Source organism: Protopterus annectens, chromosome 14.part0 (assembly GCF_019279795.1).
Source record: "Protopterus annectens isolate FY-2018-M chromosome 14.part0, PAN1.0, whole genome shotgun sequence".
Lineage (NCBI taxonomy): Eukaryota > Metazoa > Chordata > Ceratodontiformes > Protopteridae > Protopterus > Protopterus annectens.
The window spans coordinates 678571138-678598171 of NC_056748.1; positions in this window are offsets into that span (position 1 = coordinate 678571138).

Sequence of the window (27034 nt, forward strand, 5' to 3'; positions counted from 1 at the left end):
GCACAGAAGGCACCCCAGCCAAGGATCAAACTCGAGAACCTCTTGCTGTGAGGCAGGAATGCTTACCGCTGCACCATAGACTAAACTATAACTATAGTTTATCATTAAGTGTAATAAATCTGTTTAACACAGTACTTGATCTTGGCCCACTTCCAAATAGTGCAAAATCTTTATTCTTCAATGCAGTACTGCAGTACATAAGAGGCATTCATTAAAATATAAGAATGGTATGCACTGTACATTATTTTAAATATATTCAAGCACATTCCCTGGTACTCCAACCAGGTTAGTGAAAAAAAAAAGTTAAACGGTTCTAAACAGTAAGATACTACTTTAGGAGAAACAACTGCTGTATCTTTGCTGATTGTACTTCAATAGAACCCAGTGGGTTTGAATGTGTAAGCCCCTGAGTTTTCTTACCAATACCAAGGTGAAATTCAGACTCTATATGTACTGTATTTGTTATTTAGCAATGAAAACAGTTCAAGGGTGTCAGCCCATTCCATTTTTATATATTTGTTTTCATTTGCACTGAATAGTCATTTTCTATCAACATGCACAGAAGTAAAACATGTAATGGTTTTGAAGAGATTTACCCATTAATCTAAGACAGACGGCAGGAACAGCCGGCAGGGGCATGCAAGAGAGCTCCTAAAACGAGTCTTGCACGGACAGGGTTAGTTTATGCAGATTACCTCATATGCTGCTGAAAGCTATGCAAATTAGGTAAATTTGTGATCCAGGAAACACTAACTTGTCCAAGTAAGAGTAGTGTTATTTGCAGAAATGTACTCAGTACGCAGACGGCAGGAACAGCCGGCAGGGGCGTGCAAGAGAGCTCCTAAAACGAGTCTTGCACGGACAGGGTTAGTTTATGCAGATTACCTCATATGCTGCTGAAAGCTATGCAAATGAGGTAAATTTGTGATCCAGGAAACACTAACCTGTCCAAGTAAGAGTAGTGTTATTTGCAGAAATGTACTCAGTTGGCAACTGAGTACCATTCTGCAAAGAGCAAAACGGAGCCATGACAGCTCCAAATAAAGGATGCATCCAGTTGAGGAAGCATGCCAATGGCCAAATATATGACCATTGGCATTTTTATCTGTTGCAAAATAATAAAAAAATTTTTTTTTTCCTCGATCTCCAATGTTTAAGCATAGTGCAGCGCCGGGCAAATGTGTGACGCTCTAAAAACCAGAAAAACAAAAAATAAAAGCCACAAGTAGGGATTTTATTCAAAATATTCATCTGCCATGCAAGTGAATGGCAGGCTGAAGATAACATGGCTACTGAGTAGAGGTTGCTAAAAATGTAACCAAGCATTAGTAGGCAATCCTATGCAAATGAGGATAAGGATAGTGAATTCCAATTTTTCCTGCTTTGTGAACCATGTCCCTAGAGTGTAAGAGTAGGATAAGGGGAGTAACAGAGTAGAAGATGGGTGGCATCATGAGGGGGTATGTATCAAAAAGACTGTAAGCTTATTGGAGCAGAGTGGCATGTGTTTGCTGTGGGTTACTCAGGACTAAAAGAGGTGTGTCTACAGATGTCTAAACTGAAATCCAGAAACCGAAGGTGTACGCCGTGGCTATCACTAAAGTTTCTTGCAAAGCTGCCTACACTGTATGCATGCATGTGCACACGTGTAAACCCGTCTAAGCCTGTGTGCACCCGTGTAAGCCTGTGTAAGGCCGTCTAAGCTTGTATACATGAATGTGCACCGGCCTAAGCCTGTGTAAGCTTGTGTAAGCCTGTGTGTGCTTATGTGTGCTCGTGTGTGTGGGGCTGCCCCCTGTGGAAACAGAAAGGGAAAAGGAAGGAAAAGAAGTAGTAGGAAGTTAACCAAGGAGAACTAGCAGAGCTGCCAGGTGAAATCAATCAGAATCAGCCAATTACACAGGCAGTACACTAGTCCAGCCCAGCCCAGCCCAGCACTTAAAACTCTGCAAACAACATTCCCCCATGTTTATCTCAGAAACACTGCAACACTGCAGTCAACAAAGAGAAGTGAAAACTTAAAAAGCTTAAACTGAGACATAAAAATGTTAGCGGCTGCCATTGCTGTTATAAGGCAACATGTGCAAGATGCTGAGGGTGGTGCCATTGTGAATGCTGCTGAGCAACCCACAGTGAGGAGACGGAGAAGAGTGTACAGACCCAGGGTAACCTACCAGGGGCTACATGAGCTGGAGATAGTGGAGCGCTATAGAGTGGACAGAGACCTCCTGCAGCAAATTGTTGAGCTGTGCAGGCCACGCCTCACACACAGAACTAACAGAGGGGAACCCATCCCAGTGGAAACCAAGGTATGTGTTGGCCTAAGAATACTAGCAGCAGGTACCTTCCAAAGACCAACTGGTGATATGATGGGGATTTCACAGGCATCAGCATCAAGGGTACTGCACCAGTTCCTGAATGCTATGTCACCACATGTCGGTGATCATGTATATTTCCCCAATTCCCGTGAGGTATTGGCCAGCAATATGTGCCTCTTCCAGCAAATAGCGGAATACCCTGAGGTAGTGGGTGCAATTGACTGCACACACATACACATCAAAGCACCAGCTGGTGAGTGGGGTATGGCCTACATCAACCACAAGGGCTTCCACTCCATCAACTGCCAGGTCGTGTGTGATGTCCAGGGCATAATACTGAATGTGTGTGCTGGCTGCCCTGGAAGCTACCACGATTCCCATATCTGGCATCTGTCGCAGCTGTACCAGACATTTGCCAATGGGGACATCCCTGACGGTCACCTAGTGGGGGATGCTGGATACTCACTGGAGCCGTGGCTGATGGCACCCATCAGAAATGCACACATACCTGAACAAGAACTCCATAATGAGGCACACGCACAAACATGAAATGTAATCGGGCGTGTGTTTATGATGCTCAAGTCATGGTTCCCGTGCCTGGACACATCCGGTGGAGCCTTGCAGTACTCAACAACTACATGTACCCAAATTGTCATGGTATGTGCCATGCTACACAATATGATCCTGCGAAAGCAGCTGCAGCAGGAACAACATGGGGCAGGGCCAAAGAGCCCCCCACCATTGCCAAGGCCTGTACAGGTACAGCGTGACTCGGAGGAGGAACAACCTGAGCCTGCCCAGTAGGCAGAAGGAGGCATGCTCAGTATGCCTTGTCCTTGGCAAAGAGGCAACGCATAGCACATACACTGGCTCAGTAGGAACCATGGAAATGATACCTCTCTCTGACTCACACATAAAATAAAAGGGATGTCTAACATGACACTACCTGTTTCCAAACATGTATAGGCAGTGTAGTATGTGCATCCAACATAGGCAGCCCTGCAGCACCACCCGAGGCATGATTGCCATGTTTTAAGCAATATAAAGCAGTGCTAAGCAGCTTTCACCAATATCTAGTATATGTAAAGAAAATTGCTCGTGCAATGTTGGGCAAGGTCAGGGCAAGTTGAGCAAAGTCAGTTAAACATGCTCATATCTGCTTTACTGTTCCTTAAGCAGTCTGGTTTGGCCAGCATGAAAATAAAAAGCAGTGACAGACCTTGAACCCAGGATACTGTGCACTATAGTCACAGTACTGAACCACTAAACCATGATAGCATTTAAGTGGCACAGACACAGCAGGGCAATTGTACACTAATGCAAACACAAAGCAATGCTGTATCATGCCCCTAAAGACGCAAATGGGTAACCTTCCCCACAAGCCTATGCAGACAGAGAACATCTGGCCAGGTGTTGTAATGTGGGTTGTGTAGGCTATGAAGTTGCAAGCTAATATACATGACATTGGACGCTAACATCTGTAGTACAGTAGTATGCCTCAAGCCAGTATGATAGGCAACAGTACATACTATAATGGTGTCCTGTCCATAGCAGTGCAGGCACTGCAAATGTGTATAAGTGTCAGGCGAAACCCACATCCTATGTACACCCACAGTAACAATCCAGTGTGCCCATGCGTAGAAATGTACAAAGAATAGCTGTCCTCCCTGTATGTAGAAATGTTGATAGTCTATGCAAAGTGTTTCATGGAAGCCCTGCAGGCACAGTATGATCCCTATTGATCTATGACACAAAGGTGAGCCCTGCTGTAAAAATACAACTTGATTTACCATACACCTATAGTATAAATGTGTATATTGTGCGTGCTCACACACTCCAGCAAATATAGTGGATTTCATTCAGCATCACACTGAAAGGTCATACTGGGCATGCTCACACACTTAGGCTAACTACGGATGTGATAACAAGGGATCTATGGACAAATGTGTATAGTCATTTCTACTTCCAGAAACACATTCACAAAGTGGTCTGATAATCCTGTTATGTGTTCACACAAACTGCCAAGGTCTGTGCATGTAGGTCAAAGGAGGTTGCCACTACTTAGCAGTCATCAGACCTGTCAGAGAGTACCACAACACACTTGCGATGAATCTGACTAGGCACGTTCAGCAGCTAAACACACAAACGAAGTACCTTAACAAGAGGATTACTGGCCTCAAATAATTGCCCTATGCAACAAGACTGAAATGTAACCCAATCTGTACTCTGTTGCATACTGTCTACTCAGGAGATCTCTGCCCAACAGACAGGTCCATGTCATGGTTACACTCAGATCTGTTCTGAGTTACAGCTCAATGGCACTAAATGTACAGAGCCAACTGATATTGCCAACATCCTGGCAGATAGGATCAATGTTAACTTTACCCCCCTGTCACCCATGAAAGAGCACATGTCTATAATGGAAGACTGCAAAGTTGCTGTCATCACCTCTGCACAGGTAAAAAACACTCTCCAAAGCCAGTATCACGGCAGACATGGGACTAGATAACTTCCCAGGCTGTGTAGTATCTACTTCCCTGAAGTAAACATTAACATGGAAGGCCTGTGGCTACTGAAGTTTCCAGAGGACTGCAAACTGACATCATTGTAAATACTAAAGATGTGGACATCCCACAAAAGGGCCTCACTGAGACAGATGGCTGTTGTCCAAGCCATGGGCTGTAGCTCAATGTCAAAAGATGCATTATCATCACCTTTGTTAAAAACACTGTAGCCAAGAACTACAACATAGGTGGTAGTATACTTCACACTGTAAGTGTGACAAGAGACCCTGGGTCACAGGTGGACAGTGGATACAACTGTGATAAGCACATTCCCACAGTAGTCAGGAAACTCTCTTATGTGGCACACCTCATCACAAAATGTGTCTCATACAGAATAGAAGAGGATATTGTTCCCCTCTACTCACCACTCACTAGAACTATGAAAGAGTACAACGCCACTGCTGCTATGTACCTCACAAGATAACTACAACAACTGGAAAGCCAGCAGCAATACCTCATAAAGAGCATTAGTGGCCTAAAATATATGCCATACACAGACCATCGCAAAATGCTCCATCCGTACTCCCTTGCATATCGCCTACTCAGAGGTGTTCATTGCCTAACATACAAAGCTATGTCAAACATAGAGCTGTTGGATATGAGCCACGTAAAACACTCACAATCACTCTGACCATTGGACCCAAGACCACGAGTGAAATACAAAAGGAAGGGGTGTAGCCATTTACATTATGGATATCCATACCTTCAGGTTACTGGCACAGCATGAGGCCTTGGAGACCATGCAAGTGCAACTAACATTGGGGCAAAGCTGCCCATCAGATTGTAGCCTGCTACAGAGCACGTACCTTGTCTCAGGAACCTCACTCAGTATTCTGGAGAACAATGGCAAATATAAAGGTCCTATTAAACACCATTATATGAGGAGATTACAACTACCCAAACATTGAGTGGGTGAATTAGTCATATACAATGTCCTTTTCCCAATGTGTCCTAGAGTTAAGACACTCTAACACCCTGGAACAGCTGGTCAGCACGCCCACTAGAGGTAACAACATACTGGACATAATCATCACCAACATGGGGTACCAGTGTTCCACAACAGAGATAAACCCCCCACTGGTAATATCAGATCATTAAGTAATCACACTGGATATCCACATCCCGCCCCCACACCCAGTCAATGAAACCACTGTGAAGACATTTGCAAAAGCAAACTGCACATTTCCCAAGACCACAGTGGAACGTTCCGAAGACCCCTTGCTATAGGAAAATGGAATGCAATCTGCAGAATCATTTACAAGTGCATCCTATGAACATCTACAGGGATGCATGGAATGAGACATCACAAATAAAACCAAGATGCACTCCTCCAAAAATAGGACAACAAGCAGGTGTTTGTAGTCCATAAATAAGCTAGACAAGAGAAGGAGGAAACGAAAACATGATAGATCCAACTTCACTAAAGGAAAGGCATCACTGATCATTATCAGGAAGAAACAATGATCGCTTATAAAATAATCCAAGGACGGTTTCTAAAGATAAATAGCCAAGGAATGTAAGAATAACAACCACAAAGCCTTCGGTAGCTATACCAGACATGTAGGTGTCAACTTCCAAATATGATGTCAGCTACTGAAAAAAGGAATGACATACACCAAACCAACTTTCATTGCCCACACCCAGGGGGACAAGTTCAGTGTAAACTCCCCCCCATCACCCCCAAAAGGGCTTGCGTCCATCACAGAAGGATGCAGAGACCCAGACGTCATGGACATGCAGGTAAAGACAGCCCTCACCAAAGCTAAGAACATAGCATCAATGTGACTGTATGTTGTCCCAGGCTATGTCTTACACTAGGCCCATAAGGAACTACACCCTCACCTACATTCACTGTCTAGACTCAAGCGTACCACAGGCTATGTACCTAAAGAATGGCATACACTAACAGTCATCCAGCTCCACAAAGGGTGTGCCAAAACAGAACCTGGAAACCATTGCCCAATATGTCTACTCAGCCGGGTCTACAGAGCTATTGAGCAAATTGTCATGGAACCCATACACTGAGACATTGGAGATCTCCAGACACTGGACTCTACACAACTTCGCCTTGTTAAAGGCAGAGCCTGGCTCCCAAACCTAGTTGACTTATTTAAAACAGTTACCATGAACATAGATGGAGGTGAAAGTAGTCCACACAGCCCACCTGGACCTCACTAAGGGCTTACCACACCATTCCCGACTCTGTCATCATGGACAAGTGTACCAGCTTGAACATTAACAGCTATGTCACAGGATGGGTGGCCAAGTGGCTCACAGATCAAACACACATGTTCATAGTTGCGGGTGCCATGTCCAACTCTAAGCCAGTCACAAATGGCATCACACAGGTCTTGGTCCTGGGACCCCACCTGTTCAGTAGATACTGTTTAGAGGTACAGGCAAGCATGGCAGGTGTATGGCTGGACAGGTTTGCAGATGAATGGAACCTGTGGTCCATAACTGACTGTACAGCTGACACAGACATCCTACAAAAGCGTCTTACAGAGGCAGATACCTGGTGTCAAAACAATGCCCTCAAGCTGAATGGCAAAGAATGCATAGTCATCCCCTTTGGGTAATACAAAGTGCACACAAATTGCCATATAGGTGGTAATCCAGCATGTACGGAGAAAGTCATTTTGGCCCTGGGGACACAGGTAGACAGTAAACTCACCTTTGATGATCACATGGCCAAAGTGTTTAGACATTCCTTCAATGTAGGCGATCTAATGTCACCTAATGTAACCCACTTCGTATAGTCTGATGATGTCACCATCCTACAAATATACCCGTGGAAAGGATAATTCCCAGTAAAGTGTATAGAGTGTCGTGTTAATGCGCACTCCTCTAGTATCATGAAATGGTTACGTAAGGGTTTGAATCCTGCACTAGACAACTGCGTGTGTGTGTTTGTGTGTGGTCTCCTTGGGAAGGAGCAACCTTTTAGGAGAGTAGTGAAACACCACAAAAGTGGTAAACTAACCTTTGTCAAGTCTGATGATGTCACCATCCTACAAATATACCTGTGGAAAAGAGAACTCCCAGTAATATATATAGCGTGTCGTGTTAATGCATACTCCTCTAGTATCATGAAGTAGTTAGTTAGGGGTAGGAATCTTGCACTGGACAACTGTGTGTGTGTGTGTGTGTGTTTGTGTGTGGTCTCCTTTGGAAGGAGCAACCTTTTAGGAGAGTAGTAAAACACCTCAAAAGCGGTAAACTAACTTTTGTCAAGTCTGATGATGTCACCATTCTACAAATATACCTGTGGAAAAGAGAACTCCCAGTAGTATGTAATAGTGTGTTGTGTTAATGCATACTCCTCTAGTATGGTCTCCTTTGGAAGGAGCAACCTTTTAGGAGAGTAGTAAAATACCTCAAGAGCGGAAAACTAACGTTTGTCAAGTCTGATGATGTCACCATCCTACAAATATACCTGTGGAAAAGAGAACTCACAGTAATATGTATAGCAAGTCGTGTTAATGCATACTCCTCTAGTATCATGAAGTAATTAGGTGGGGGTTTGAATCCTGCATTTGGTGAGTGTGTGTGCTGTATGTCTGTGACACTGTTGGTCAATGTGTTGTGGGTTTTGCTTTTACTACTGTATGACATATCAGTATGCATTGCACATGTGAGCTAGCTGTGTGGCAAATACATATATGTACATGTTACCTCAATGATTGCATGTGTGGGAACCCTGCTTTCTCCAAGAACACAGCTGTCATCCTTGCCAGACTGTGCTGCTGCTTCCCAGACCTTAGGTCACATCTGTATGCTTGTGACAAGCCTAGCCACTGCAGTGATCCATGGCCTAGGTCATCTGTGTCACACAAAGTCATTACGGTTCCTATTGGAATGTGTGTGTGAGGGTCTATGGCCGAGGTATATGTCAGACCTGTTCAAACGCAGCAAATTATGTCAATGATGACTATTCATAACAGGTGTTGAACAACCTTTGTGGATATGCATGCAGACCCCTTATTGCTTATGTGATCCACCAAGGGATCTCAAAATACCTTTGAAAATGTGATTAACAAAGGACAGATGATGTAACACTTGGTTGCATGTACACATCGGTACCTGTTCATCATGTTGGTGGCTACTACATATGTGGTACTGTGGGGATAATATGTTCCGTAAAGGTGGATGACTATGCTTAGTTAGGCTTATAGCATGGCTTTGACAACAGGCATCTGTCTGTATGATACCCTTGTGCAGGATGTGTGTGTCATCTGGAGAATGTATTACAGGCCACAGTATGCATTACCAGACGTGGACGGACATATCCCTACTGTAATTGCTTGTAGCTTAGAGAGATATATGCCAAACAGGAGTGGTGTCAGTAATGGGTGCAGGTGAATACCAGTGGTTACTGGCATAGTATAGTACTGAAGGATCCAAATGTTGCTGTGTGTCCTACATCTGTGTGTTGGTTGTCAAGACATCATCTAACAATTGGTTATGGTCAGGCTGTGGAAGTGATGTATACTACTAGAATGCAAAACAATGACAGATAGTAACAGTATCACCCACAGCACAGTGTTAAACCATGTCATACACACATGTGTAGTCAGGTTCCGAAATGTGTGTACTACAATGCATACTGGCCACCAATAGAAACTATGGAGTGTTACTGTGTAATACAGAGCATGTCACCTTGGCCATGTATCCACTATGCACGCACATGCAGACAGTGCACCTCCACCATGTTCACAACTGTACACCTGCAAATCTGTGCTACACACATCCCACACATACTGTCTACTCTCTAACACATGCTGCCAATACTGCACACATCAGCCAAGTGGCACGTGGCCGGACAATACACAATTGGAATGAACACTGGTATAAACAACACTGCAATGACAATCATAGCATTAATGCATCATGCCTGCTCAGCTACACCTTCAAGCATATCATTACACTGTACTGCTGACAACATGCTAACATTGCTATACTGCTATAAAGACACCCTGTGCATCAGCACCATGGTAGCCTGTTCCTGCATCAATATTACAGATGACAGGGGGTGGCACAGGTTTCATCATATGCACAGGGTGTGTTGTTGGTTTGCCAGGGGCCTACAGTGAGCCATCCAATCAACATGTATGTGTGTGTGTGTGTGTGTGTGTGTGTGTGTGTGTCTATGTCTGTGTGTGAGGGGCAAGAATACTGGAATGGGCCAATGTTGATGTAATGTGTGTGGGTATGTGTTAGCCCTAGGTGTCTGGAGTATATGTGTGTGTCTGCATGCACACAGTTCCACCATGCGGCTGCCATATACGTGTATTTGAGGGACAGCCACAGACTGTACCTGTGAGGCTTCACAGATCACTGTCTCTGGCCATGGATACGGTACCTGTGCCAGGCAGGGGTGCTACTGACACTATCAGGTACTAAGCCAGACTGGATACTATCTCCAGAGGTGGATGGATGGTATACTGGACACAGGTCCCTGCTGGGACTGTCCAGAGCCACGTGCACGTGGTCTTCTAGGACATTCTATGAACAAGCCCATCCCAACATTGCTGGGGCTGGTACTGGCACTACGGGAGCGGCTGTAGCCTGAGGGACATCTGCAGCGACTGCCAGCTGCTGATGTTGCTGGCATACGTCCACGTCGATGACTCAACTGTCCCGCACTGTCCTGACACATGGACATGACATTGTGGAGGATATCTAATGTCTCTCCCCAATGTCTATCAGTGACCTCAGTGTAATGATGGATGGCACCTGCTAGGTCACGGATATTTGTCAATGACGGCGGTGTTATGTGCCCTCTGTACCCTTAGTCCCTGTCTGGTGTACCGTTCCATATGTGCCTGTGCCTCCATGACAGCCTGGAACATGCGTGACATTGTCAGACCTGTGGCATGTCTGCCAGTGGCATGATGAGCAGCAGTGCTCCTACAAGAACCCCTGGACATCTGCCTAGGTGGTACCCTTCCAGACATCTGGGTATGGTTGCTGTGTGGGGTTGCATGTGCCATGGATACCACACTGTCCTGGCCAATGCCAACTGTACGCTGTCCCTCAGCTATGGGCATTGGTGATGGATGTATTGGCAGTATGACTGTATGCATGGATGGGGTGGACAGCTGTGTACTGTCAATTGATGGCCCAATGACAGACCCTGGCAAACATGTCTGTGCCTCAACACACCTATCATCAGTATCACTGTTTTGCTCAGTGACATCAGTTTCCCTGCTGCAGTGAACCAGCCCAAGGTCAGCACCTATAAGAGGAAGACATGTAATACACTTTACGACCTGTACATGATGTCGACACACGTGCACACATGAACACATGAACACGTGCACACATGAACACATGAACATGTGCACACATGAACACATGCACACATGAACACTTGCACACATAAACACATGCAAACTTGCACACATGCACACATCACTAAAACACACACACACACACACACACACACACACATACACACACACACACACACACACCACCAGCAATCCAGAACATACTCAATAGTGGGTGATGGTGGGGTACAGTATCACAAGGCAAACAGTTATATCACATGTGTCAGCATGCAGGACATGTGTTTCCCAACAGCATGCAGTGCGGGTGTTGACAGCCCTTGCCAATAACACTATACATGTCTTTGATGCATGTGTGTTGTCGTTCAGTGACTGGCCTCACCCTGGAATGCACTGTGTACATGGACACGACAGTGCTGTGCAAGTATTATAAGCTCTGCAATGTTCTCTGCACCATCTCTCACAGGTATACATACCATGGCTGGATGTGTATCTGTGTGACACATAGATATCCATTTATGATTAGAGTGCCTGTGTCTTCAGCAGATAATTGTGGACACAGGATTAGCACATGCATGCTATGTATACACACAGGATGACTGGTGCATGTTTACCTGATGGAATACCATTGCTCAACATGGCCATTGTACAGTGGTTATGGTGAGTGTAGGACATATTGTGGACATGCCAGTGCCAGACATGACATGGCATGCTGCAACACAACTGCAACATTAAACATCACACAGACATAATGTGCGTCATGTGACCTATACACTCAATAGCATTAATAAGAGATATATTTGTGTCACTTTGTACAAATGGTGATTGCTATGCATATTGTGTATTGGTGCCTATGTTTGCACACACACAACACTGAGGTGCATAATAGGTAATGCTATGTGTAGTATTGTGGTCACTGTAACTAGATGGGGTGTACTACCATGAGCCATCATCATGCAGCATCATGTGGTCACTCAAGGCTACTAATGTGTGCCAGACCGGCACATACCTTGCTGTACCGGAACTGCAGTACCATGGCTACATTCACCATTTCACAGCCAGTTGTTACATGGGTTTGTAAGGTGCACAATAGGGGGCATTGCCTACCATGAATGTGTAATGTGTCGAAGACTGTCGCACAGCCACATGTGAGGCATCTACCCCTCAGGTATATTATGTGTGCTGTGTGGATGAAGCGTGGGATGTGACCTTACAGTGGGCGTCTGAATATTCCATGTGTAGCATGTTAACGTGTACTGCATATGACAGTATTGTGTATGTTGTGTGCATGTGTATCGACTCTGCCTATCCAATGTCTACATCAGTGTTGCCACAATTGTGTGGAATGCTCTGTGTATTGTATGTGTTTCAGGCAGCTACCCACATTACTGGGATGTGCATAGTCTCACAGCAAACATGCACAGCATGCATTATGCGTATGTGTGTTACATGTTCATGGCCTACACCTCACCTATGACATGCCTATGACAGAGGGACCTACAAGGATATGAGACACTTTGTCAGTGGCAACAACTGTGGCATTGCTACTGTGTGTTTGCAATCATCCAGTAGTACAATGGTTTACAGTCACAGGCCTACAGATTGTATTCCTAATTATTACCATTGCACAACACTAGGCACCACATTGTCTAACTACACAGTACACATCTCACATAAGCATGATCTAACAATTGAGGTAACAGTAGTCTACAGCTATGCCATGTTACCTGCACACTGCATGTCAGCTTTCTGGGTGACTCCGGCCTCCATGACAACACACGTTAGTTTTTAGGGTTGCTGTTGGCCAGGAGCCACCTGGCTCAGGAGCAGCTCCTTCACTCTGGTGAGGGGGGGGTGGATGGCTGCCACCCCACCTGTGGCAAGCTGCTGTCTGCAGATATCAGACGCACGCTGCCTGACATGCCTAATTAAATCACTGCAGTGATGGCGTACCTGCTCATATGTCCGGTTATGCATGCCTATGTCATTTATCCAACAGACAAGCTCTTGCCACAGCGCAGTCCGCTCATGCTGGTCCTGGCTGGTTCTAGAGAACAGCAGGGCATACTGCTGCACCAGGCTGGATGTTATAACCTCTTCCTCCGCCGTGCTATAGGCGGGATTACTATGGTGGGACACAGCCCTGGAAGACAATGAAACAATATGTGTGAGCAAGTCATGAGGCACACGTATATTTCTAATGTACAGATATCAATTAACTGCCATATATAGCAACCTATTGGCTGTCAGAAGATACACACTTTCAATACCACATGTCAGTACTCAACCCACAACTGCCTGACAGTGCCTGGCACACCCTATATATCAAACCACGTTTTGCACAGCAACAAACTTACAACAGTATGTAATACTATACAACAGTACATGGCACACTGTATGCGACACAATGCACAACCTAGACACAGGAGGTATATATCATGCTAATGCATCATGAAAAGTGTAATCCAATGCAATGATTGTAAAGTCCAGTGACCGTATCACCGGTATACCACACTAGTCGTTGATGGCAGACCCCTGCCTAACATATGTGCACATTTGTGAATATAGGTGGCATACTGCTGTACTACACTATACATGTTGTTAGATACGCACCTATATCCTGTAACACACATATGACTGTGGCCATGGTACAGGCATACGCACACACATCAGACATACATACCAAACACATGGCAACACAGGTGACCTTTACCTGTTTATCTTACAGTACTGTGTGTCAGTAGTTACAACAACATATGCCTGATGTATGTAATCTGTGAGGACTATAGGGAACACACGGAACAGTGGTTCCAATCAATGTGGACGTACACCATACTGTGCTGTTTAGGCAAACAGCCTCAGGTAGTACTACAGTTCATACAGGGGTTGGATTCGCCAGCAGTAACACTCAATAAGCATGCATGTACTGCTTTAGCCAACAATGGGCACCCCAGTCGACAACAAGGGACTATGTCAGAATGTATGGCATACTGATTTTTCAGCCTAGCAATTGTATACACATATTTTTCTGGGATCACAGCTAGGACACATAATATCATGACAGAAACAGTTTCCCACTAAGCTATCACACATAAACCAAACTCTGACACATTCACCAACACATTCACCATCACACTCAGTCAAACTCACATAGCAATTATTGCAACAAGTACATGTAGGTGTGTATCACTTCATAGGTAGGTAAGAGGCTATTGGCCCTAGGGCCTATAGAAGCCTAGCCATATGCTACCCTGGCCTTTGACACACAGGTCATTGCATTTCACATGGCCCTGTCAAGCAGAGACACAGAGGTGATTGCCTGGTTGTATTCACTATCTCCCATACAAACTTCATGATTATTTATGATGACTGCTAATTAGGAGCTTTGCTTGCTATGGAGAGTTGGTTTGTTCCAAAGTATGGGATGTCTCTGAGATGGGAATCTATCCCTCCAGCATGTGCTGTTTATTGTGGTCAAAAGATTTGGGTCCCTAGAGCGTGTAGCACATAGAGATTGTGATCTGTTTACGTGCAGCATGTCCAAAAGCTCTGGTTTTTACATATCTTAGTATGTTAGGCAGAGGTCACCTCTGGGTAGGCAGTATGCGACACAGTGTAGTTTGTGGGTTTGTGAGATGGTCTGCATAGGGCATCTGTTTGAGGCTGGTATTACTCTTTGTGAGGTATGTCTTTGTCATTTCCAGTTGCTGTGGAGGTCTTGTGAGGTACATACCACATGGGGCATTATACTCTATAATGGGCTTTATGTGTGATGAGTAGAGGGGAACACTGACCTATATTTCCCTGGATGACACACCTTTTGTGATAAGGTGTGGCAGGTAGACAGATTACATGACTAGTGTGTTACTGTGATTATCGAAGGGGAGACTACTGTCCACCTGTGTCCCATGGTCTCTTATCACACTTTCGGTGTTAAGTAAACTACCACCTATGTGGTAGTTCATGGGTACAGAGTTTTTGCCAGAAGGGATGCCAATGCAGTTTCAACATTGAGCTTGAATCCATGGCTTTGTCACCAGCCATCTGTCGCAGTAAATATGACCCTGTCTCTCTCTCTCTCTCTATATATATATATATATATATATATATATATATATATATATATATATATATATATATATATATATATATATATATATATACACATATACACACATACATATAAACATACATTGGTGTACATACAGATATCCATATAGGCACATATCAATTATGCGAAGGTTGCGAGGTATACTGTCATGTACTTATATTGTACAGTGTTGTGCGGAATGCATTGAAGGTGTTCTTAGCACATGTAGCTTTAGCAGGCCTCACTGGCTGCAACACTGCAAACCTGACAGTTCATACCCACAGCGTTTAACCACCACATGTCATATACCAGCAAAGTATGCTGTTTTGTTTGCCACACACTACAACCTACATAGAAGTATGCACATAACCTTCAACAACATATATATGTCCACCCTTCACAAACAGTTGCAGTATGTCCCTTGCTCTATGCACATGTACAGATGCTAATATATCTGACTCAGACAGATCTCTCCGTATGTGTGTGCCATACACATACAAGGTCCACACTGTTGTAAGTCCATGGACCTCACAGCTGACCTGCTGGACTTTGCTGCAACATGAACAGGTGTCACATGTGAGCACACAGTAATATTAGAGGTATATATAGCTGTAAATGTTAGATTAGCATACTAGCCTGGTACAGCTGTTGCCAGTGCTAAGCTACACGTTAATATGACTATCATGCATTTGTTACTCTGTCACATCCTTGCTTATATAACTGTATGCGCTACTCCACCAAACAGCCATTGTACACACTACTGTACAGAACAGAGATAATGTGGATCAGATGTTTGACATTTAAAGCTGAACTACATATATCACAGTCATATCCCACTGCACACACCTACACACTGATTTCTCCATAGCAGTAGTTATTGCAGGGCATCTGTGCACAGATATGTACTGCTGCCACATATGGATGATTCAAAGTATGTAGAGTACTCTTCAAAAACATCTACTACATGCCATTAAATACATATCAGTTACATACCTTTACTTTGTATGGGTTTGTATTATTACGTTCTGTGTGTGTAGTAATAATTTATATATATATATGTTTTTTTTTTATGTTGATTTTTTTTTTTATTTTGCTGTTGCTGTGGCTGTTGCTGTTGTTGTTGCCGGTGTCTGTCTGTCTGTCTGTGTTTCTGTGTCTCTCTTTCATGCTTGCTTGCTTTCTCGCTCTCTCTCCATGGCTGCAATGACATTATTGCATGTGTGGACAGCAAGTACAGCCTGCTTTTAAGTTATCTGCACATGTGCATGTGATGGTCTCTGCACCAATTGGTGGCCATCGCTTGGTAATTGCATGCAGCCTGCTGTGTGGAAATTGCAGTACTCACTGTCATAGCAACCCAATGCTATAAATTGCTAGGTCAGGTAGGAGTAGGCCTTTCAACTTTCCAAAGTGGGGCTCATGCTTGTTTGCTGTGGACGCCATAGTGTAAGTCAGAAAGTTGGTATACTTCTTCTAAATGTTGCTAAGGGTGTAGCCAGTTATTTGTATGTTGTACTCAGACCTGAATGTTGCCTCTTCCAGTACACAGTTGACAGTCTATAATTGTACTCGCCCCTAGAAATGCTAACACAAGATACATGGCAGTATGGAGTTTCTTTACAACATCTACAATTAGCTGCCATACATATGTAGTTATTGAGATGTTTCCATTTGGCACATGAACTGTTTGGGAACATCTATACTGTGGATATTAATGTACTCACTTCTGCAGTGTTTGTGCTTTTTATTTTGTTGACATTATCACAGGATGCTCATGAAACTGGACAATTCCAGTACTGAGTATGCCTTCCTACATCCTTACTGTACCTTGAGCACACTAGTATTTTGTACATTTTTGTGAGGATTGTCCTGTTATGATACTGTGTGGGGGTTGTGAAGTGCTCTTGTAACAGTATTTACTGCTAGAATGTCTGGTTCTGTTATCAAAGTCATGTAATGCAATTCCACGACAACTGCTGGTATAGTTCCACAGAAAAGGTTTTGTGTTATGGCATTCCTACCTTTCCTTTATATTCACACATTCTGATGCATGATATTTATATTTCAGCAACATCTTGCTGTATATCTGCTGTGGCCTAGTGGTACTTCATGCAGTCAAGTGTGTCTAAGGTCCGGGGTTCGAAACTGGTAGTGGTGTTTTATTTTGCTGCTGAGCAGAACAAGGCCCCTCATATGCAGGGTGACTAAGGCACTTTTAAGCAGTTGTAAGCGGGTTTGCGTGGATTTGCGCGATGCTTAGCAATACTTAGCTAAGCGCACACACACAAGCCTGCTAACTACTGCTTAAAAGTGTTTACTCCCGCTAACCCCCTCACTAATTTCTTTGAAAGAAAAGAAAATGGGGAGATAGGAAAGTGGTGAAAAAGGGGCACAAGGAGGGAAAGAGAGTAGGGAAAACAGCTCGGGATGTGCAGGGCAGGTGTAGGGAAGGTCCATAGCTGCCCATTTCTTTAACAGCAACAACTGTGCATATACTAGTAATTTGGAGGGAATTTTGAAACCTTCCACCGCTGAGAGAGGTGTAAGGACAACGAAGTATGTTGTACTGCCAATAGAATTTCAGTGTCTGTGTCCAGCGGACATTTGTGTAAAATGGGCAGCTATGTATGGGGCGTAATTTTTTTGTGGGAGCAGATTGCCCTTTTTTTTCAGGTGAGGGTGGAATGTGAGGTAGGGGAAGTAGGTATGTTGTGGGAGGTAGGTTGGGGAGGTAAACAGACAAGACAAACAAGATGCATGCAGGGGCGGAATATGACACATGGGGTGGGTGATCACAACTGACGGGGAAGGATGTTTGGAAATCGCAAGCCCATGAGCCCACAGATGGTAACAGTGGAACTGAGATCCCCACTCATGGGCAATCACCACTGCACCTTCACAGCCCAGAGGGTGGCTGTGCTGGGGGCTGTGTAGGAGGGGCAGGCTCACCCGTGAATCACTCCACTCTTGCCTCAAGCTAGCATAGGGGATCAGCGACATTTGTACAGGGGTTTTGAATGTGGGGGAGTGTAGAGTTGGGGGTATACACATTTGAGCGGACTCGCTCATATATGCTGACATTTGGAGATTTAGGCACTTGCAGGGGCATGGATATTTGGACTGCTCGGCAGTCTGACATGCCCCCTGCACTCCTACATGATCCGTGTTAGCCTTAGAGTTGAGTCAGCGCGCCCTCATGAATATGCATGGTGCGCTGACGTCATACTCTTAGGAGGCCATTTCCGAGTAGGACTTCATTCATCCTACACGGAGGATTACTGAATCCCCCCCAGAAACTGTAAAAGTTGTCCTACATACATAGTAAGTGTAGGCTGTGAACCCAGTATTGAAGGTGTTTTGATTACAATTATTCAACTTCTTTAACTTCTTACACTAACATCCCAACTCTGAGTAGATGCATTGCTCTTCCCCTTTTCCCTGTTAAACAACATCAAGTTCTCAGAGTACTACATCCCTGTTCAATTCCTGTAGCTTGCTTACTGTCTCAGTTTTATTTCAGTCCTTCAACTCATCTCCAATGATCATAACTGCTTTCAAAATTCATCATTTACCCTTGTGTTTTCAGCCTTGTCCCAGCTACAAAAAGTACAGTGCAATACTCACTGATGACTAACTATAACTTTTTATGGATTATAATTAATCACATCTATCTCTATTAAGATTACACTCAGAATGGTGTCCTTTCTAATACCATCCAGTTCCAGTTTACTGAACATCTCACAATCCATATTTTAATTGTCAGGTTATGACCTTGGCTTGTACCATGCCCCCTATATAGGGTGGTCTTTTTTCTTAAGTCTGACCATATATTTAATGCCCCATTTTTATTGTGTCCACTACTCCATCTCTAACTCTTCATTCTTGTAGATTTCAGAGCAGTCTATAAGCGAGCATTTCCATGTTCCAATCTCCCCTTTTTTTACCTTTGTGTCTATGAATTCCTCTACATTTTGTTGAATAACATCCAGATGAAGCTACAGTGAGAAAAGTCAAGACAAAATGGTGGGTAGGGGGTGGGGGCTAAGTAAATTCTTATAGTACTATACCACCTCCAAAAATGCTGGCAATGATTTTGTATGAAGAACAGAAACTACAAATTATATTGCATTCAGTTGTGATTAATTAGCCACAATTGTATCCACTGTATGTAGACCACTAGTCAAACAACCACTTCTGTTATAGCTCTGCTACATTCACCAGTGCTTGCATCTACTACTCTTTCTACCCAAAGATATAACAAGAAATCAGCACCATATTATGTGCCTGTTTTGTATCTACCATCTCCACTAGACATACTACGACATGTGAATTCCTAAGCACAATTGTCAGGATCTCCAAACAGGGTGCAAACAGAAAGCCCTGCTGAATTCTCCTAGTTAAATAAAAAGGTGGCAAGAGGTCTACATTGTTGTTTTGTTTATGTTTATGCATCAATAAAATATTTTATTAAAATGACTACAAATTTTTGCTGAAATCCAAATTGTTCTAGTACCAAAAATAAATGGTGTTGGCTAACCTTACCAAGCAGCTTCTTAGCATCTAGACTGATCAACACCAGCAACTTATTCAACACCTTGTTTTTTTTGGTATTAAGCATGATTTGGTGACATTTTCAAATATATGTCTACCTGCTGCAAACCCACACTGGAACAGTTATACCAGTGAGGATAATATGAGGGCCAACCAGGATACTAAAAGAAAAAATATTTTCTCGCAGGACTGAGAAAGGTCAATGATGACTTAGTGATAGGAGGGTTCTTGTCCTACTTTGGTATAACAGAGAATGCAACCTCTCTCCATGTGACAGAAATATATAACATGAAAAAGATTTCAATAACTGTATCAAACTATTTTTGCATCTGCTTCCCCCTCCAGATACAACTCCAAAGTAACATATTCCGGACTAGTTGATGTAGCTTTACAAATGGAATGAACAACTTGCCTCAGTTCTTTCACTTCTATAGTCAGAATAAGCCCATCACACTCTGTATGAAATGTATTTATTTATTTATTTCCAGTCTGATAACTGGGGAGGTCCACTGGGTTCAAGGAGCCCATTTTCATTGGAGGCCCGGGGAGAAAAACTCCATATTACATACAAATAAACCAAACATATGATTATTTAAAACAAATGTAGAATTATATACGGAGATATAGCAAATTACAATTGAAAAAATGAATACTCTTCATGACCTATATGTAGTTGATTAGAGAGCCATTTGTACAGCGTATAGGTGAACTGAGGCAGCAGAATAATCTGAACAAAATACTAAAAACTATGAAATTGTAAATCTTCTGTTAGTAGTTGTAAAGACTGAATATTTGAAAGATAGAAGTATAGGTTTTGTAGAATGTGGGAGAAATAAAGGAGGAAAGTGCAGTGTGTATTAAGTATACATTCACGATTCTGGTGAGAGAAGAGAGGGGACATTGAGTAGCAGAGAAGGAGGTGGTTGTTTAGTAGAAAAAGAATCTGGTGTAAGTAGAGAGAGGCAGCTGTACAGTGGAGAAAGATGCGGTTGTTTAGTAGCAAAAGTGGAGTACATACATGTCAGAGATGATTATCTTAGCTACTTAGCATCATCTCTTAGCATCAACCTTATATGTAGGTAGAAAAGAAAGAGAACATTTCCAGATCGGGAGAGAGAGTAGAGTTACAAAGCTATGTACAGTATTTACATTATATACATTCAAGGTGTTGATGTTATATTACATTAGATTCAGACAGGGGAAGCTGTAGAGGAAAAACAGCAAAGTGTAGAGGTACACGTGGAAGTACATGTATAGGAGGCAATTAGCAGAATAGGGACATTAGCAGGATTAGGCAGGTAAAGTGCAATTACATTTCCAATTATGGGAGAGGTAGGAATGGAGTTGGGATTTGAAGTGTTCAAAGTTTTTAGAGATTCGTAGCGAGGGCGGGAGAGAGTTCCATTTTCTGGCTAAGGAAAAGGATAGGAGAAACTGGCCAGCGGGACGCTTTGGTTTGTCTACAGAAAGTAGATTTTGTTGGGCAGATCTCAGGGGTCTGTGAGGTGTGTAAAATGTTAAGATATTTGACAGAGCAAGGCATGCAGTAGGTTTAAAGATTAATTTATGGCCTGTAGTGAGTTGGAGGCAGTCAAGGTAGTTGGGAAGCTTTAGTCAGTTTAGCATTTGGAGAGAGGTACAATGATGGGAGGTGTGGTTAGATTTAGTGGCAACTCTAGAGATTTTGTTGTAACAGATTTCTAGTTTTGCAGAGATGGTGGAAGAGAGGTTTGTTAGTAGTTGAGCACCATACAGTAGTGATAGTAGTAAGTAGGTAGTGGCGAGAGTTTGCCTTGTAGAAGGGGAGAGAAAGTGAGAGTTTCTGTATAGCATACCAAGTTTCTGATGAATTTTCTTAATATTTAGTTGGACATGTGTATCGAACTTCAGGTGTTCATCAATGATAATCCCAATAAGTTTAGCAAAAGGAACAACTTCTATAGTGGAGTTGGTATGGCTGATGATATTGAAGAATTTTTTGCTGAGAGAGAGGGCTTTTGTGGAGGAGAAAAGAAGGACTTTGGATATATTGGCATTAAGGGAGAGAGGGTTTTGAAGCATCCAGTTCTCTGTAGTTGTAAAGGCCAAGTGGGTTTTTGCCTGGAGCTCAGGAAGGCTATGAGCAAAGCAGACTAAAGTGGAGTTGTCTGCATATTGCACTATTTGAGTGTTTGGAATTGCAGCGAGAAAACTATTGATGAATATATTAAAGAGCACTGGTCCGAGTATAGACCCCCTGAGGGGTAGGTAGGAAGGTTGAGGTATCAGTTTGCCATTTCACAGCCTGGGATCTGTCAGAGAGATAACTATTGAACCATGTAAGGGATCTTTGGGAGAGATTGAGGTTAGAAAGGTGATTCAGAAGATGGGTACGAGAGACAATGTCAGATGCCTTGGATAGATTGAGAAGGACAGTGGAGACAATTTTTCCAGAGTCCTGGGCATGGTTAACTTTGTCTAAAAAAGAGAGGAGAGCAGTTATTGTACTATGGCCAGGACGGCAGCTGTGTTGTGTAGGGGTGAGGAGTTGATTATTGATGAGTTAGGGCATGAGTTGCAGGTGGATGCATTTTTCAAGTATTTTTGAAATTTGGGAAAGAATGGCTATTGGTCGGAAGTTAGAGATGCTATTATTTTTGCCTCCTTTATGGAGGGGTAAGATAAAGGCAGCACACCATAATTTGGGGACATAAGATTCCTGGATAGATCTAGTGATGAGAATGCTGATGGGAATGGCAATACCATCTGCAGCGAGCTTGAGAAAGAGTGAGGGAATATTGTTAGGGGCATTGGAGCATGGCTTAAGCTCGGAAAGAAGCTTTTTGATGTAGGAGGTTGAGACAGGTTTTAGATGAAAGGGGGGGATTAGGACTGGAGGGTTGAGGAGAGGAAGGGGAAGTAGGACTGGGAGGAGGGGAGGAGATGTGGTTGGAAAAGGTCTTGGTAAGTTCAGTTACAGAGTTGGTAAAGAAGGAGTTAAAAAGGGTGGCAATTTCTGTGTCAGTTTTATTGTTGTCAGGACAGGGATTGGATTTGGTACCGGTGTACAAAAGAGACTTGATGGAGTTCCAGAATTGTTTAGGATTTCTGGTGTGGGTAGCCTGTAGTTTGGTGTAATAAGATTTTTTATCACTTGTAACATGCTTTTTGGTTAGATTGCAGAGTTGCCTATATTTAAGGAGGGTAGCAGGGTGCTTATTTTTGTTGTAAAGTTTCCAGGTCTTGTCTCTTTGTAGCATAAGTGTTTTGGTGTCCTTTGTTTGCCAAGAGGTGGAGTTAGGCTTTATTCGTTTTGTTCTAGGTGGGGCTTGGGTGTTTAGGATGCCTAGGAAGGTTGTATTGAAGAAGTCTAAGGCCTTATCTAGTGGAAGAGTTTTTAGGTTGTCCCAATTTGTTAGTTTAAGGGTTTTGAAGAATATAGAAGGCTTAAAGTTTGTAAGGTTGCGAGTGTGAGTGTATTGGTGTTGGTGAGGGGATTAGTGAGTAGCTCGGTGAATGAAGGTTGGGAGATGGTCATTCATTGTGTCTGGTAGTATACCAGAGTGAGAGATCTTGTTTGGGTGGGAGACTAAGATCCAGTCCAGAGTGGACCCTAAGGGGTTGTTTCTGTTAGGTCTGGTAATGTCGTTTGTTAGTTGTGTAAAGTTAAATAGATTGATAGATAGGGAGGGATTATTGTTATTGATTCCATTCCAGTCAATGTTCACATCACCTAATATGTATGTCTCTAGTTTAATGTTAGTTGTGGCCCATAAGAGTATGTTTTCTAGAGTGGTGGAATTATCTCCAGGGGGATATAGATGGCCATAACACAAATACTTTTATAGTTATTCATTTTGAGAATTCCTATGACTAGTTCAACATTGTTGAACTGAGGAATGGGGTTCTGGTAAGGACAGAGGTTCAGTAGGCTATTATAGATTAAGGCTACTCCTCCTCCTCCATTTTTGTTTTGGCAGTCGCATCTGAGTGCTTGAAAGCCAGGGGGTACAATCTCAGAATCGATAATATAGGGTTTTAGCCATGTCTCTGAGACTGCTACTATATCTGTTAGAGTATGATTTAGCCAAGCATGGAACAGTGCTATTTTGTTTTTTATACTCTGGGTGTTAATGGTAACAAGTTTGAGGTATCTGTGGTTGGTACTATTTAAAGAGAAAGAGGGGGAGTGAGATTGTTGCTAGTCTTGGGTCCAGGGTTGGGGCGAATGTCTCCCATAATACAGAAAGTCTGTAAATTTTAGAAGCTGAACATATTGAACATATATATATATATATATATATATATATATATACCCTTCTAAATGATGGAAGTTTTCATAAAGTCTTGCATGTCACCTTTGAAACACATGGCAAGCTAGAAGCGCATTAATGCCCGTGCTTGAAATATTTGTATGTATTTGTATGTATGTACATGATCTATTTCATATTAATTACTACTACATAGGTTTTAGGGCTCCTAATTTGATGAATCATGCATACAAGTCTAAGCTGCTTAATCCAAATGTTTAAAGTTCACTGGGTCCTAGGTAAGTTCCACAAATCTAACTTTTACTATGTTATCCTTTGGAAATTTATTTTTCTAACATCTTAAATATTTGCATCCATGCTTTCTCTGTTCTCTATTTCTACCCCTTTGCTTTCCTTCTTTGCATCTGCCTAACCGTTATTGCAATTATTCTAATATAAAATTTGTATAATAACTCAAATCCTTAAAGTTGTGTATCTCACTCTCCTAATTTATTGATGGATATGGGTTACGTATTTGGTGTTTGATGCTCTCTGTCTTTCATTTCTGGCTACCTTTTTATGGAACTAGCAATGCTTCTGTTTTGACCTATTAAATTCTAACAAAACTGACATAATGATCCAACATTATTACTGGTAGCATATTTTCTGAATGCATCATATAGCTCTAAACCTATACAGTATCTCTTACAGCAAACCAAAACTAAGTCTTCAAGAAGACAGTACAATGCGCCTAACATATCCCTTTTTTACTGCCCACCAGATCCTCCAGATACATTATTACAATAAAGAAATAATCAATTTAAAATTGTAGGAAACATAAATTTATAGGCAGCCCTTGAACATTCTATATAAATGTAATATGATCAAGATCAATACCATCAGAGAAACTCAATAACTGTAGTCTTCTCCCTTATCTCAGTTAATGCTGTCTCTTGGGGGTAGAATATAAAAAAGCAATAATGATATCTTCTCACTCCAATCTGCCTTTCCCTGCAACAGCTCTTCACCTGATGGCTAATGAAAAGACTTCATATAAGAACATTCTGTCTCACTAATTATGAACATTACCATTCCTCTTTTCCTTGTCTCTTCAAAATATTCTGAATACTCTGCTTGATAACCAAGTTTTAACAATTTGTCATATTTTTTACGTAAGATTAACTTGGGATGCATCTTCATATATCCATTAAGACTATATCACTATTAATAGGTTTACCAAAAATATTACAATGTCATGAAAATAGTTTCACTCCTCATCATATCTAATTACAAAAACACAAAAAAAACACAAATGTCAACACATTCCCAATTATCACACAAAATTTATCATGGGAAACACACTTGTAAATAAACATTTTAGTCTTTCCTATGCCCAAAAATTGATTAGAGACTGAATCAGTGAAGTAGCTTCTCGAGTACAGCCAACATTTCCAGTTCAGTGGATTAGATCCCCAAAACAGGATTCCCATGCATTTTTTTGTTACACTCGTCTAGACTCAAATAAATTCCCCACTATTGTTATAATATTTCTCTGACTTAAAAATAGATGCACCCTTATATTTATTTTTTAATTTTAAAATTCTGTATCAACCGAGGGACTCACTGCTCAAGCAATTAATATAATAACCATCAAAAACCACCAAAATTCAAGAAAACTGTTGTAATACCACACGAAAGAAGACTCCGTTGCAATTTTGTAAAAGGTTTAATCCAAAGGTTATAGTTTCATTCAATATAGAAAAACACACTTCTATTCTCTTCTCTAGCGCCTCGGCAAAAAGCCTTTTCAGAGTAGATAATTCCCTGAACCACACAATTAACCATTCTTTTATACACCTACTATCACACACTAATTATATACAATTATTCAATCAACTTATTCATACATTTTCTTAAAAAAACAGAACAAATAAAATTGCAGTGAAATGCTATGTTTCTAACAGACATGCATTACAGCAAACTTTTCCATGAACAATCGCTATTCAAACCATTTGGTTTGAGCGTATTAAATTTTAATATAAAATATAATTCCTTCTTCCTAAGTATTTGTTTTATAGATTTTTCATTCAAATACTTCAAATTCTCAATACTATCTAATACTGACACCTTTAAATTTTCCACCTTTCCTCATGATACTTCAAAAATGCCCTGCCAAAGGCTGGTCTCTTATTTTTAAAATGTCCCTTACATGTTCCTTTATCCTACATGCCAGTGTTCTTTTCGTCTCCCGACATAAAACTTTTTACAGCCACACTCAATTCCATATATTACTGCCATGGAATTACAATCATAGTTTCCCTTTATTTCAAATGCAGTATTATTAATCTGATGAAATTGTTTTACAATAAACTTACAAATAGTACATTTCCCACATTTCTTTGTTCCATATTCCTTGACCTGTGACAACATTGGCTGATATACCATTCTAAACCTGCTATGTATCAAAAAATCTTGTATATTTCTGCCCCTACGGTATGAAAAAACTATATTTTTGTTTTTTAAACACTCTACTTCCTTATAATAGTTTTTTCATACCGTAGGGGCAGAAATATACAAGATTTTTTGATACATAGCAGGTTTAGAATGGTATATCAGCCAATGTTGTCACAGGTCAAGGAATATGGAACAAAGAAATGTGGGAAATGTACTATTTGTAAGTTTATTGTAAAACAATTTCATCAGATTAATAATACTGCATTTGAAATAAAGGGAAACTATGATTGTAATTCCATGGCAGTAATATATGGAATTGAGTGTGGCTGTAAAAAGTTTTATGTCGGGGAGACGAAAAGAACACTGGCATGTAGGATCAAGGAACATGTAAGGGACATTTTAAAAAATAAGGAGACCAGCCCTTTGGCAGGGCATTTTTTGAAGTATCATGAGGGAAAGGTGGAAAATTTAAAGGTGTCAGTATTAGATAGTATTGAGAATTTGAAGTATTTGAATGAAAAATCTATAAAACAAATAC